Genomic DNA, 14,425 nt, shown 5'->3' on the forward strand with positions numbered 1-14,425 from the left:
GTCGGTTCGCCTTGAGTTCGGCCCCAATTGGCCCGTTTTTCGACGATAAATTCTCAGTGCGCTGAGATTGCCGTCTGCGGCAGCGGTGCCGAGGCCAAGGGGTCAGCGGGGCCGGCCGGCGGGTCGGGACGCGTGCACGGCTCACCTGCGCGATCTTTGGGCCAGGCAGACCTCTCATATCGGCTCTTAGTCAGCACGCAGACTCTTGCGTCGTACTTACAACACAAATGGTCTTGATTTGTATCGTGGTGGGATCGGTCCTAATGAATAGGTGCGCAGTGCGCTCAGAGGGAGGGATGTTTTGTATTCAATGGTCGCCGTTGTTATGGACTGAGTACGACGGAGGTCTGTCGACTTAATTGGGTGCTGAATTGTTGATTCTGATAGGTATGCAAGATTATCAATGACTAATATTTCAGTTTCGATTCTACTCTTGGCTGGTGGGTGTTCACTTGCAAAACATCACCATGGAATGCTGATTCAGCTGCTGTGATACTGATATTGGGTATTCAGAGTAGTAAGCCTTGGGCCGATTTATCTCCATCTGTATGCTCTGGCGTCGCACCCCTTGGCCCCTCGGCCCTCTTGAGCACGTGGACTTGCGCTGAGCTGGCTCAGGTGTTGTTTAGAGGATAATCCGACCTGTATTTAAACACCGCGACATGAGTCTCAGACCACCGGGCGGAACGTACCCAGCAAGCGCTGTCACACTGGTTCACAGTTCCAGTCAGTGTTGGCATTTGCGTTAGCTTATGCGTTAGCAGATGGCCGTCATCTGCTAATGTGTGCTAATGCTATGCGTTAGCCGGATGGCTTATGCGTTAGCATTTGCACCAATCGCTCATAAATATTGTTCATTTTGAATTGTATTGGTTTTCAATATATTTTTGATTGATTGATTGATTGATTGGCGATGGTCGATTGTATCTAGACTTTAGAGCAACGCATGGGCAAACGATCAATATTCTGAACGGCTGATCGTTTCAATGCAACCAACCAGTGGATTTCGTCTCTGTTTTGGGTCGAATTACCCGGCTAGCTTGCCGAAAATCTGACGTTTGACCGATGAAGAAGACCTGCCGGCCCCTGAGTAGGTTGTAAAGCGCCGCGTGACAGCCGGTGTGTGGGTTAAACGGGAGCTCGCCCCGAAGGAGTTGCCGGTCCGTCCGCTCCACACCTGGCTATAGTCCGACTACTGCACTGTCGTTCTCGGCCACCTGCGTAGTACTCTGTACGTGGCCCCTCCTGCACAGCGTGGCTGGCATGCCGTGGCCGCGGGACACGGCTGGTGATGAGCGGCCTGAAGCCGCCGGCGACCGGCGTGCCACAGTGCCGGGGCGTCAGCGTCTCGGCTGGCCAGGCTGGCTTCCGGCGACGCCAGAGCATCTTTGGTTCACCACCTGGCGCTCGTTCCAAGGCCGGTGCGCAGCCGTCGCTGCCCCGCGGCCTTCAGAGGGCCCCACCCTGCAGCCTCTGAGAACACCGCTACCTCGGATCGGCACGGGTTCGGACGGCGGCGGGGAACGCGCTACCGCCGGGGCGGCCCGTGGGAAGGGACCGCCCTCGGCGAGGGTTGGCGCTCTCCATCTGTGCGTGATTGCTGGAAGGAGGACAAGGCTGGCGGCGGCCATAGTACGCTCGAGGTCGGCACGGGGGGTGTAGTGACCCCGCGGGTTCGCCGACCGCGCCGTGGCCGCCGCCGCTGGCCGCTGGCCGATCTGGGTCAAGTTGAACGTGTGGCGGCCATCTGCAGCGGCCGCCGGCTCGCGGCGCGCTGTGGCAGCCAGCGGCGGGGCAATGCTCACTGCTCAGCGCTGCGCCGCGCCGCGCCGGATTGGTTTCAAGGCGAGCGGCTGCGACTGGCCGGTGAGCGCACCTGACCTGTCCGGCCGCCCAGAGTGCGCCGCTCCGACCCGCCACTGTCGGCCATAAAAGACAACGGCGCAGCGCCTCTGCCGCGCGCGCCGGTCGACCGGGCTCAAGGCCGGGAGGCCGCCCATCTCGACCCTATCGGGGCCCGGTGAGGCTCGCCTCGAGTCGGGCTGTCACGTCGTCCGGCCATCTGGGGCTGTCTGGGCGGCCCTTCAAGGGCACAGGCCAGCAGCCCCGAGTAACGGTCCGCAGCGGGCCGGACAGGTCACCGGGACGGGGGCCGCCCGTGGAGAGAGGATCTGTCCCTCAACGGGACCTGCCGCCCCGAGCGACACGAGGGATAACTTGGCCTCGTGAATGGGGGACGCGAGCTAAGCTGGTATCTTTCAAGTCGGGAATGCTAGATTACCGTGCTGCGCCGGTATATTCGCACTTAAAGTGCAATTAATCACATGACTAATTAATTTGTCGTTTTCATTCGTTTCCTTCTTTGATGCTCTCAGCTCTGTTTTCAGACGCATTTTGGTGCCATACAAGTTCTTTTTCTGGTTGAATCTTCATGAACATTCTGTTTGGCTTTTGCAAAGAAGGCACGTGACTAAGTGCAGCCGTATGCTCTCTGGAAGCGACCGGAACTACTCCACTTAGGTCCATGAACGGTGTGAGGCAGAGCAGTCGACCTCCGACGAGGCTGAGATGCCGAGAGGGATAGAGGGAGAAGTACAGAGAAGAGAGAGCACCCCGTAACCTGCCGTTTTTGCCGCCATTTAGTGGAATGGCCTCGTTTTTGTTGTCTGGCATCGTCCCAGCGGCGCAGCGGAGCCGAGTGCTGAAACAAGGACAGTCTGGACCTGCCAACAGTGCCCCTCAAGGTGCCCCTGCTCTGGAGACCTCGAGGCTGCCCATAGCTGGACAGCAGACACGGCTGGATGAGGACAGACTCTCGAGTGAGTCGCAGCGACTGGCCGTGCCATGGGGCCCGTCGGTCGGGTAGCGCCCGGCCCCCGAGCGGTCGGATGGATGCGGGTGTGAGGCGGAACCGGCCAACCCCTATGGCTGGCGACGCAGCTGCAGCCCGGGTAGAGGTGACTCACGGTGTCAGCTCAGGACTCGGCTGGCCCTCGGTGACTAGCTCAGGGCTGCCCTATCGCTGAACGTGTTACTGGTATTGTAGTCGTCAGCGGAGTCAGAGAGTCAGAGAGTCAGTGGAACCGCAGAGGTCAACCGGAGAACGGCAAGGGGGTAAACAGGTGCTGCTAACTCAGCACCGCTCCCACTGCTGCGCTCAAACATGCGCTCAAACATGTGCAACTTTCTGCCATGGGGAGATTTGACTACACGGCTGACTCTTCCAGTCTGGTCTTGACAGCATTCGGATTGCGCGTTCTGGGCACCTTGCGATTGCAGCTCATTTATTGTATTCATGCATCGATATACATATTCTGCATGACTGATTGATATGAAATGGCGGGGGATGGTGAGGGATTTCCCTCTCCTGTTTGCTAAATGCTAATGTCACCTAGATATACAGGCATGTCCTGAACACCTTACCATCACCCTACCACTGAGTATTTCTCGCGACTGATTTGCATTGCCAATGTGCAGCGGTGACCAGCGAGCAGGTCACTGGTGTAACTGTGAATCACTGCCCATTTCAACACTGCTCTGTATGATGTGAAGGGTCGGGAACTCCGAGACAGGCACCGAGGCTTCGCTTATGTGGCACCCATCTGGGTCACCGATACCCCTGTGGTGCCGGGCAGTGCGAGACACCGGTGGTGAGGCCACCCCGGGCTCCGCAGTTGCTCCTGTGTAACACCGGATGCTCGTAGAGAAATGTAGTGGCCATAGCCACTCAATAACGCTACACTCTACAGGAACCTCTGGTTGTTCGCTGTCCAAGTGTCCATGCTGGGCGTTCCAAGAGCCACAATAATTTCTGACGGCCACTTGGCCATCCCATATGTCTCGGTATCTCTTTAATGAAACCGATGCAGGTCCATGCTAGCCTCTGCAGGTCCCTAATTCGGTGTCTAACGGGTTCCCTTCACACTTCACAGTCTCCTCTCGTCCCATGCTCTGCCACTAGTTTTTACAATGGCCACCGCCCGACGCATCACGAAACATCTGCGAACAATCCAGTGCTGTAGCCGAGAGGCGGACTGGCTGGGACGCCGCCGCCGCCGCCGCCGCTGCCGCCGCCGCCGCCGCCAGGCGTGCGCCCGGTCCGGCCGCCCGCCGCCGCCGCCAGCCGCCGCCGCGAAAGCGAAAACTGTGCTACCGAGTCAGTGGTGTGGCGGCGTCCGGCGGCGGCGGTCAGTGCCACGTGCGGCGGTCGTTGTGAGTGGTGTGTGACACTGACCTTGGCCGGAGACGGGTCACGGAGAGAGGGGTGTCACTTGGAGAGAGGGGAGAGCAGCTGGCATCGGCACCGACCCGGGTCACAGCGATACCCGCACTGGTGAGAGAGGCGCCGCACGCGCTAACCGGTTGGCGGCACTCTGCTAGTTTTTAATCCCAGTCAACACTTCTGTCATTGCTGTTCTTTGCACTCAAAGCTGAATGCTTGCCTATTTTTTATATTGTGATCATTGTAGTGCTAATAATATTGTATTCAAATTGTGCGTATGCAAATTATGGCGAATAATTGATCCTGGTGCGGCTACGGTTGTTCCGGATGTATGCTAAATTTGGTCGAAACAGGACCTATTTTAGAAGTGCTCGTCATTATAATGGACTATAATTTAGCCATGCAAACTCATAAATGTTTCCGTTTTATTGCTTTTATGATAACGTCCCTGCCGCGCCACCATTTTTAGTTCATTTCTTCACACCTGCACAATGCTTTATGCTCGTGGCGATGCAAATAGTTTCGCAGCAGAGAACAGTTGATTCTAAATGATTAGGACTTTGCTCAATTACCTGCATTACGTATTTAAACGACCACCATGCTTTTGAAGCAGTTAGTGGCAGCTGGATTATCACCTTTTCAATTTTTCTGTAATAATTTATAAAAATGTATCATCCAAGTCATACAGACCACATACACTCCGTTCGGGCACTCTTCTCAATTCGCGGATGAGCCAATGTAAGCGCGCCTCCTCTACTCTGTCCTGTAGGTACCGGGCCGAGACAGCCCGCTCCTCCGCGTCTGTCTGCCACTCTCGGCGCCGGCATTCACTCGCCGATCCGCGGCATCCCCGTCTGTCGCGTCGGCGTTGGCGAAAAAAGGCCGCCTCGTTTCCTGTTCTGTCCCCAAAGTCTCGGCGATGCCGCTGCGCCCCCAGCTGCGTCTAGGTCCGGTATGCTCCGTCTGTCTCCGCATAGACAGAGGTGCTTCTGTGTACCGGCCAGCGCACCGGCCGGTCATGAGAACCTGCAGTTCGAATTGCCATTAATCCGGTAAATTTCGGCTCAACATGTTGTTATCTATTATATAACACACATGTTTTTGTGCGTGTACGTGCTATGTAGTAAGGCCATTCACATGGCTGTCGCTAAATACTAACAAGCTCGAAGTGAAAATACAAGCTATTGTTCGGATACTTTTCTAATCGAGTCTGTCGCAGTGCCACTAATCGCCATCGGTTTCCGATCTTGGCCAACAGTTTGTGGCCGTCTCTGCTGACCGGTAGAGCGGACGATGAACGATTCTGCTCACGTGCCGACGATTCATTACCGCCGAAGCTCCTTGACATTGAAGGCGGTCAGAGGCGAGGCAGAGGCGCCGCGTTCTGCAACTCACTCGATTTGATTAATTTATAGGTGTCATGCATATGGTGTTGTTCTAGTGGTGAGCATACAACTCTAGGATCATTTTGGCACTATCTGGGTGGTCTGAATGCATTGTGCCGCTTAGGCTACGTTTCTTCCTTATTAAAAATGAGCCGGAATGTTTTTCCTCTTTCAATATACCTACGTGGCATAGACTTTCAATATACCTGGGCATAGAAATAAAGATGGCATCCTGGCTGAAAGGCACCCTTTCAGGTGGATTCGGACAGGTGTTTCTCTATAGACTCCCGCCGTCCTTTCGTGGAACTACAATCTCCTCGCTCGCTGGACCGTTACCTATGTGTGCTCACGTCCGTCCCTCGGACTCCGGCTCCACAGGTGCTTTACTGACCACCTCCCTCTTGGGACGGTAGGGAAGGGTGCAGCCTCGCCGGCCACTAGTGACTTTGCTAGTCGGCGGGCCGGTGCGGCGGGTGTCCGCTTGGCGGGGAGGACTGGAGTGCATATTGCACAGTGCACAAGATATACAGCGTGGCTGCGAGTCCCCGTTGTGTTGGGGATAGTTGAGATGCCGTTTCTGCGCCGGCCGGCCCACACATCCCGAGCCTGTCTTTGTGCACGGGATCACCGTCGGGTAACGGTGCATCCCTCCCTCGCCGTCCGGCCGGTACCGCCGCCCTCGACCCCTCCTCCCACCTTCCTCGCTCGCTCGCTCCCTCGCCTCGCCTCCCCTGCTCGTGCTCATGCCCGTCTAACGTCCGGCCGGCATGCAGCGTCATTTTCCGCGGCCTGCATACGTGCCGGTCGTTAGCTGCAACTGGCGGGGCCGCTGCCGCTCGGCCTGACCTCAGCCGCCGCGATGGAGGTCACGGTACGACGAGCCGTCCGAGACGCGACAAAGACAGGATGAAGACGCCGGGAGGAGTGTATCAGTGGTATTGGAAACTGCTCTGTGTGGTTGGAAAACGATCGGCCCAGCTCGGCGTGGTTATCCAGGATCGGATGGGGTTACTCTGCATCGGCTCCGCCGTATCGGCCTCGTCCGGGCTGCCTCAGCAGTGGGTTCTGTCTACCCCGGTTCGGTCCAGGCTATATAATGATTGTATTTCTCCAGAGTCCAGACTCGTACTCCGAGCTAACAGTACTCCTGTCTGCTTCAGCTCGTTCTTATCCCGACTCGCCTTTCTCGGCTTAACCACGGCTCGTCTGTCTTATCCACGGCCCGCCTGTCCCAGCTTATTTACGGCTTTCTCAACTCTATGCCGTTATCCATTGCACATGTGTAGCTTTCGCAGCCCTCTTTAAGTGTGTTCCATGACTTGGCATGGATGTCGCCTGGACCAGTACGAGTCTGTCTTAAAAGTGCCGCGCAAAGTAACGGTGGACCCATCAAGCCTGACCGAGGAAGGACTGCTAAATTTGAGTCACCGAAACAATGGATATCCTCGTCCATTCTCCAGGTCAATTGGTTCGGTTACTTTCAAATTATAGCAGGCCCTTCCTCGGTCAGGCTTTATGGATCCACCGTCACTTTGCGCGGTACTTTTAAGACAGACTGTACAGCGCTTACTCTCTGGTATCAGTGCGAACCATACCTACCTTAGGACCAGCACTGACCATCCTCCAGGACAAGTGCAAACTGGCGGAGATCTTTTGATGGTAAATATTTAAGCGGACACACACACCGCCCAACCAACATGTATCCAACGCTCTTTTCCGCCGCTGCGCTGGCCTGTGTTCTGTCCTGTGTTGTTCCATCGCCGCGTGCACCGGCCCACGGCGACACGATCGGCCGGTTCCCCGTGGGCGGAGAGCCACCCGACCTATCACGTGACTTATCCATCGCCGACCGTCTCCCGATACCTACCATGTCCCGAGACACCTGGGGAGTACCGGCGACGACGTCGGCGGCTGCGGGGCCGACTCTGTCCGTCGCTATCTGGCCGGTGGACGGACCGTCGCGTCGCCTCCTCTCGCTACGCGCGTGCTGCCATTGTCAGCTGGCCATTTAGCTGGCGGCGGACGGCTCAAAAAGCCACGAGCCGGGCGACAATACGGTCGCCGGCCGATGGAAGGCATTGTCTTCCCGGAGCTGGCTCGTTAGCGGCCCTCGGTCGCCGGCGGCGGCGGGGCTGTGAATGACCCAGTGGGCGTGAAGGTCAGGCCACTGCGCCACACACCGCCACCCCTGCCAGTTCAAGGATGCTGCGCCGGACAGCGGCGACCGCGCGGAACGTTCCAGGGCGGGGCAGAAGCGGTGACGCATTAGGCGTGCCGGATATCGAGGGGCGTGTTTACCTAGGGGAGAACGTATGGACGCTGCGATGGTGTGTTGAGTACCAGACTGCCTTTAGTGGATACTGTGGAGAGAGAGCATGAATTACTTTTGATGGGGTGCCCTGCACATTGATCTTTTACGGAGAGGCGTATTCACTGGGAATGGGATACTTGTCACAGGAACCGATGCCAATAAATCATGAGATGCTGAAAAATATATGAGTGATGACGGAAGAGAAATCAGACCGCAGTGTGCTAACGAAAGCAGCGATTGATGGCCATGGAAATGAAATATAGTTTAGAAAGACCGGGAAAGATTATCGGGAAAAGCCGACTAGTAGCGTTGGAAATCAGATCGGGAAATGCGGGCGAAACAAGGCCGGTCCGAGGGGGAGGCCATGGCTGCACAGGTGACTAAGGGGCTGTGTGTGAATTAATGGGGCGCCCATGACTCTCTGTCAGCCTCGACGGCCCGCATTGCCGGCGGCCGCTGAACGGCGCCCTGTGCCGGGTTCGGAGCGCACCTGTCGCGTCAGCGGGCCACGGGGCACGGCCGCGGGGCGCCGGGTCCGACCGACCTCGGGCGCGCCTCAGGGACCGCCGCGCCGGGTCACGCGGTCTGCGCCGGCCCCAGCCAAGGTCACCGGACGGCCGACCGACACGCGGCGCGGTACAGGTACACGACGGCAGAGGCGGCGCAGCGGCGGCAGAGGGAGTTAAGACCTGATGACCTGCTGCCAGGTCGACCTTGCAGGGCGGCAGACACCAACGAGGTTTAGAAGTGTTTCCAGACATGCGGCCGAATCACCGTCAGACTGACGTGGATACGTTCACTTGACCTGCGTCTCATGACTCCTCGCACGCATGGCCTGTGATGTTGAATGCTGATGGTTCTCTGATCCAGTGACACCGCCGGTTATCTCTGCGGCACATTGTCGAATGTCGCACCGGACGCGTGTGTGTCTGAAGTCTGAACGCCGTGACATCTGTCCCACTCTCTCTCCCCGCCGCAGCGTCCGGCCTCGCCGACACTCAGGTCACGGTCTGTGGCGTGGTGTCGGCTTGGTCGCAGTTTGTACACACCTGCTCAGCGGTAACGGCCGTGCCCTCAGCTCAGTTCCTGGCTGTCCGCACCTGTCGGAAAGTGTCGGGGGATGGGGCTGTCCTGTCTGGCGTTCCACGTTCCAACCGGAGGCGTCAATCAGTTGAGACCGCCGACACCGTCGGTCAGTATAGGCTGTGCCGAGTGCCGACGCATGTTGACCCCCCAGTATTCCTTTACTACCTCTCCAGTGTCGCGGGCATACTGAGTTGACCCTATACCAGTCCTAACCAGCTACCAGTACCGAATCCCCGCCAGACACTGTGGGTGGCATTGTTTCGTGTAGAACACAGGCAGCCATCCCCTCCGCCGCCGCCGTCGTCCCAAATAGCATTGTCCGCCGACCTCCGAGGGTCCACACCTCTGTCGCAACACTCCAAGGTTCAAGGCGGTTCATGGCTGCCGCCTGTGCCAGCGGAAACCTGTTGGTCGTCCTGGGGCGGAGCGGCACCGCCGGCTGATGGATGGCAGTGAATGTGTGCCGAGATGATCGCCGCATGGATACGAGCCCTGCTCGGCGCTGAATCGAATATTAACGGGCCAGGGGTGAGTGAGCCCGCGTCGAGCGCCTCCAGCTGGCCTAGTTTGACCGGTGCAGCGACATGGCGAGTGACAGGCAGAGAGAGAGGGTGACATGGCAGAGGGGATGGCGGTTGTTAACTCGTTTTTTTTTTTTTTTTTTTTTTTTAGAGTGGTGGTTTGTGTGCTTGATGATATGTTTGATATCCGCTTGCTGCTGATAGATCAGCATTCCCATTGATCGACTGAAGTCAGAAGTGGTTGGAAGCACAGTCCACAGTTCGTGCCATGGCTCCTGTTTGTATGCACCCTTGAGTTGTGACGTCTGAACACTGCGCTTTGGGTGACGTCTGTTAGGCTGTTAGCTATCCTCCTCTGACCCAGAAACTGCCTCATTCTGCCGAATCGTCTGCCACGCTTAAACTCTCTCAGCCAGTGAGTCACTCACTCACTCGCTCACACACACGCTCGCTCAGTGGCTCACTTTAGCCGGCGGCGGCGCGCCGGTGCGTGGCGCCCGTGTGATTCCCGGAAAGTGAAACGTCGTCCGTCCGTCGGGCCGGCCGTCCAGCCTGGCTGGCGGCGGGCGGCGCGGCCGGCCGGCCCTGGTAGAAAGCGACCCGCCGCTGTGACCTAGATCGTGACGTCAGAGGCCGCGCGGCGGCGGTGGCTGGTTAGTGACGGTCGACGACAGCGCTGTTGTACGCTGCACAGATCTACCCACGAGTCAGGCCGAGAGCAGAGGCCTCGGGACGAGCCTACATACAATCGCAGGCATATTATCGGGTAATGTGGCTGACCGTAAAAGGAGAGTGGGTGGGGTATGTATGTACGATAGGGAACATATGCTCCTCGTGTGCATTTAAGATGCAAGCGAATCTAAGAAGGTGATTCTGGGAGACGGTCCACTGAGGCTATTTTTTCTGCACCACTGGAGGCTGGGTGCAGTTGATTTGTAGTAGCGTTGGCCATCTTGCGTCGCCCGTATTGGGGCCAACAGCTTTACTGCCGCTGGCGATCTATTCTCGACCAGTTTCACAATAACTCCTTTTTCAAACTCAATATGTTGGTCCTCACAAGCTGTTAACATGACCGGAAAATTGGCCGCAATAAACTTGCCTTACACAGCGGCGTGGCAGTCGTTTTAAAGATCGCCATCGCCCTTTAAACTGGGTGGGTGACACCATTCCTGGCGAGCCATCGCCGCGGCCGCCGGCGCTGGTCATTGGACGGTACTTTATCACCGCCGGGGAGAGGAGAGGGGAGGGAGCGTCTCTGGCCGGCCCTCCTCCACTCCTCCGTCCCCCGGCACGCACCAAACCCTCTAATTGGCCTCCGGACCGGCAGAGCCATCTGTTGTCGGTCCGAGGAGCTCCCTTTGTCGGCGCCGTGGCCTGTATAATTACCACCTGCCTGTGCGGCTATCTGTACCGACAGAAGCTCCCGGTCTCAGCGGGGACATGGGGGCGCCCGGCCGGTCGGACTGTGTCCGGCCAGCCATAGGGGCTCGCCACGCCGGGATGCGACCGGCGCGGCGGCGTGGCGCTGGACAGTCGGACGTGAGATTACCGATCGCGTGGTGGAAGGGAAGCCGATTATATCGGCCCCGAAGTCGTGACGGGTGGGTTACGGGTCGCCGATGACCGGCCGGGCCGATTGGACGGCCGAATCTGCGGCGGCCGACGGCGGTGATTCATGGAGCAGGTGACTGCGACGGCGCACAGGTAGCTAGCTGAGGCGGACGGTGGACTGCGCTGGCGGTCGTGGAGAATGTCGGGAGCGTCCATGCTGGTTAGGTGGATGTGGACCCCTCACCTGACATTCATTACAACATATATGGCCTGTTAGCGACCTTTTTTAATTGGCATAAGAAGAAATGAATAGCCAAATGCTGCGTAAGTTAAGCATCCACTGGGAAAAGCTTGCACTGGCGCCGGGCGTTAGAATGCCATGCACGTTTTTCTCCCATGCGTGGCTACGAATTGGACCTCCCCGTGCTCCTGTGTTGCGTGTTTCCCCAGCCGGCCGGCGCTGACCCGCGCTGACCCCTGCTCCAGTGGCGGCTCTCACCCAGTCGGGGTTCCTGTCCCGGAGCCCTCGGGATGAAGGGCACTGCTGACGCTGTGAGCTCAGATCTGACCTCGTTGGGTTCGGGCGGGGTCAGGCTGAGGGGAACGCCGCCACGCGGCAGGGTCAGAGCCTCCGTGCTGAGCGGTGATGTGGAGCATTCAAGTGTCCGATATCTCATTCCCACCTCATCGATGAACGCTGGAGTCAGCACGCTCTGAGGCCTAAGTGATCACTTGGAACAACACATGGCGCCCATCTGATGAACTGGAGCAGAGGGCAAGAACGGCTTCGTGATCTGTTATGACTGGCGAGACCTGAACGAGTCGTTATTTGACCAGTGTAAGTTATTTGGCTGAGCGGTGAAGGACGAAGGTAAACAGGCAATGGAGAGACCGGCCTTGTCTTTGAACCAACAGGTCATTCCGATCAGCCCAAGATTGTATCCTGTGTTACACACCATTCGTCTCGGTTCGTTTGACATTGAAATCGCCTCAAACCGCGTCGTTTGTGGCCGTGATTTGGCGAGTGCCACGGTCTGGTACAGCTCTGGGCCCGCCGGAGGGAAGGTGAATCACGGCTCTTCGTCCGCCGGGGCGTGGCCGCTGCCTCCTCGACGGCAGACCCTCACGCCAGGGCCTCCGGCGGCGGCAGCGGCGGCGGCGGCAGCGGGATCCTTGAGCGGACGCCGCGCTGCGCCGGCGCTGACTGGCACCGGATGCAATCAGCCAGCTGTTCCGCTCTGCATGGGAGAGCTTCGACCGAGCTTTCCCAGCGCCGCGGCCTGCCCGTGACCTCTGTAGGGGACACACTGAACCGGTCCATACCCCCTCTCTGACCGCGGTGGTCGCCAGTGAGACCGCTGAGAGGTAGGCCGAGCGGTCGGGTGCTGTGGTCGGACACATGGCACGCCGACCGACCGACCGACCGACCGACCGACCGACCGACCGGTCACTCTGAGCTGCCGGGGTCTTCACGATACACTCGCCGCCGTGTAATCCGTTTATGAGCTTTCCAGGCCAGAACGAGTCACCGCTGGGGACTTTTTGCGGTGGCGACCGTTGCTTATCAGAAATATTTAACCTATTGCTGCAATGCAATGATCTTTTCTTAGCTGGCTGCTGCTATCTGCCATCTGCTGCCTCACGGCAGTAGTCTGAATACTTCAGGGATGTTTTTCGGAGATTTATTGCTAAATAACAAAATGTTTCAGTCATCCGATGTTCTCCAAAATTAATGTTGCAAAAATGCACGTGGTAGCTAATCCACGAACTAATACCTCAGAATTATATAAGATCATGTTCTCTGAACAACTGCTTAGCCACAGTGGGTTGTCTAACGTGCCTTATCAGGATAAGAACATGCAGTCCTAACTCTTGCTCCGGCCTTCTGTCCTCGGGTGAGTTCATAACTGAGCGACTGTCTCCCATCACCTGTCTCCGACTTGATGGTCCCAGCCGATGAACAGTGACTCGACAAACTCGACATCGGCGTCGATCCTTTCACTCGCTGCTCTGTCTAATCGGGCTGACAGCGACCGGCTTTCTCAGGACTAGTCTCTTCCCATGGGAAGTACGGTTAAATCGACCGGCAAAGTTAGTGGTGTGACCTGACCCAGACACCATTCCGGCAGAGACAAAGACGAGTTACTTGGCGTCCCTTCTCCGATGGAAGTCGCACACTGCCACCGATAGAGATTCACTAGCCACCGATACCCTGAGCTCCCTCCGCTATCGGTGGTGATGGCACGTTTCCTTGTCAATGTTCCCTAGCAAAAGTCCGTCGCGCTCTCCGTCGCTGCGTTCTCAGTGCCCCAGCCGCTGGCCCCAGCTCATCGACAGCAGCAGGTAACGGGCAGCAGCTAGGCACCGTGTGCAGCTGCGCCCCAGCTCGCCGACAGCAGCAGGTCCGGACAGCAGCTAGGCGCCGTGTGCTATCAGCCGGCCGTCGGACAGACCGGCCCCGATCTCACCGGAGCTGCCGGCGAGGCCGCGCGGACGGATGCCTTTATCAGCCCCGAGGTCCGCCCAGCGCTGCCTCAGCGTCTCGCGGCGGGCGTGCTGTCCGACCTGGCTGCTGACGGGTGCTGTTGCTGATGCAACTGACCGGCGAGCGGGCGCCGCCGACCGGCTCGGCGCCACATCCGCCGGAGCCGGTCCGACAGCCCGCGCTGGCTGCTCTGATACCGACGCTAGTCAATGATACCAAACCTGGGCGGCGCTGCTGACCTGGCACGCTGGTCGGAGAGCGTCTCAGGTGGACCAGCATCGTCAGTGTTTCCTGTGAGAAGCCGGCGTCCCTGTGTTTTCCCCGCTCTCAGACCTTGACCTCCCTTAGTAACGTCTGACCTGCAGTGGCCGACCCTCCCCGTCGGCCTCTCTGACCGTGAAACTCGGTCACTGTCGCTGTTGGCAGCCGCTCTGCTCCGGCTGGTGAGTGGTGAGGCCAGGCCGGGTGAGGCCAATCGGCGTCATGCTTCGATCTGTTGCTACTCGCCTCGGCGTGCCGTGTGCAAACTCACCACGAGCTTGGCATCGTACGGTAGTGCAGCGTGAAGCGTTTTGTAAATACGGCGTGTGAGAATAACCGTAGTGTTTGCTGCACCTCGGCCCCCGGTTACAGTGTCGCTGCAGACCACAGCGGAGCGAACGCTCGGTTTCGCCCGCCACGGCCGGGGTGAGACGAACCGTTTGACCCAGTAAACGCAGAGATGTGTCCGCCCCGTGGCCTGGTTTTTTACCGAGCTGCTGCTCGACTGTTAACGCCCCAGAGATCCGACAGTGACATTACATGACATGGGCTCTGGCTGGGGCGAACTGTCGTACTTTTCTTCCCATGCGTGAACGGGGCAGG

General features: G+C 58.1%; 1 protein-coding gene across 9 annotated transcripts in view; it reads left to right on the plus strand.

Moving 5' to 3' along the window:
- LOC122392563 (ecdysone receptor-like) overlaps nt 1–14,425 on the plus strand; it is a 136,564-nt gene that overhangs the window by 75,357 nt on the left and 46,782 nt on the right. Inside the window, exon 1 of one of the 9 annotated variants that reach the window (XM_043387594.1) lies at nt 4,147–4,333. The exons of 5 other annotated variants lie outside the window; for them this stretch is intronic. The gene's annotated coding sequence lies outside the window, so the exon portion shown is untranslated. Of the gene's footprint in view, nt 1–4,146; nt 4,334–14,425 lie in introns of those variants that run through there. 3 more of the 9 variants (XM_043387592.1, XM_043387599.1, XM_043387597.1) reach the window with 3 other exon arrangements.

This window comes from Amphibalanus amphitrite, unplaced genomic scaffold, assembly GCF_019059575.1.
Source record: "Amphibalanus amphitrite isolate SeventyFive unplaced genomic scaffold, NRLGWU_Aamphi_draft 000491F_arrow, whole genome shotgun sequence".
Classification (NCBI taxonomy): Eukaryota; Metazoa; Arthropoda; class Thecostraca; order Balanomorpha; family Balanidae; genus Amphibalanus; species Amphibalanus amphitrite.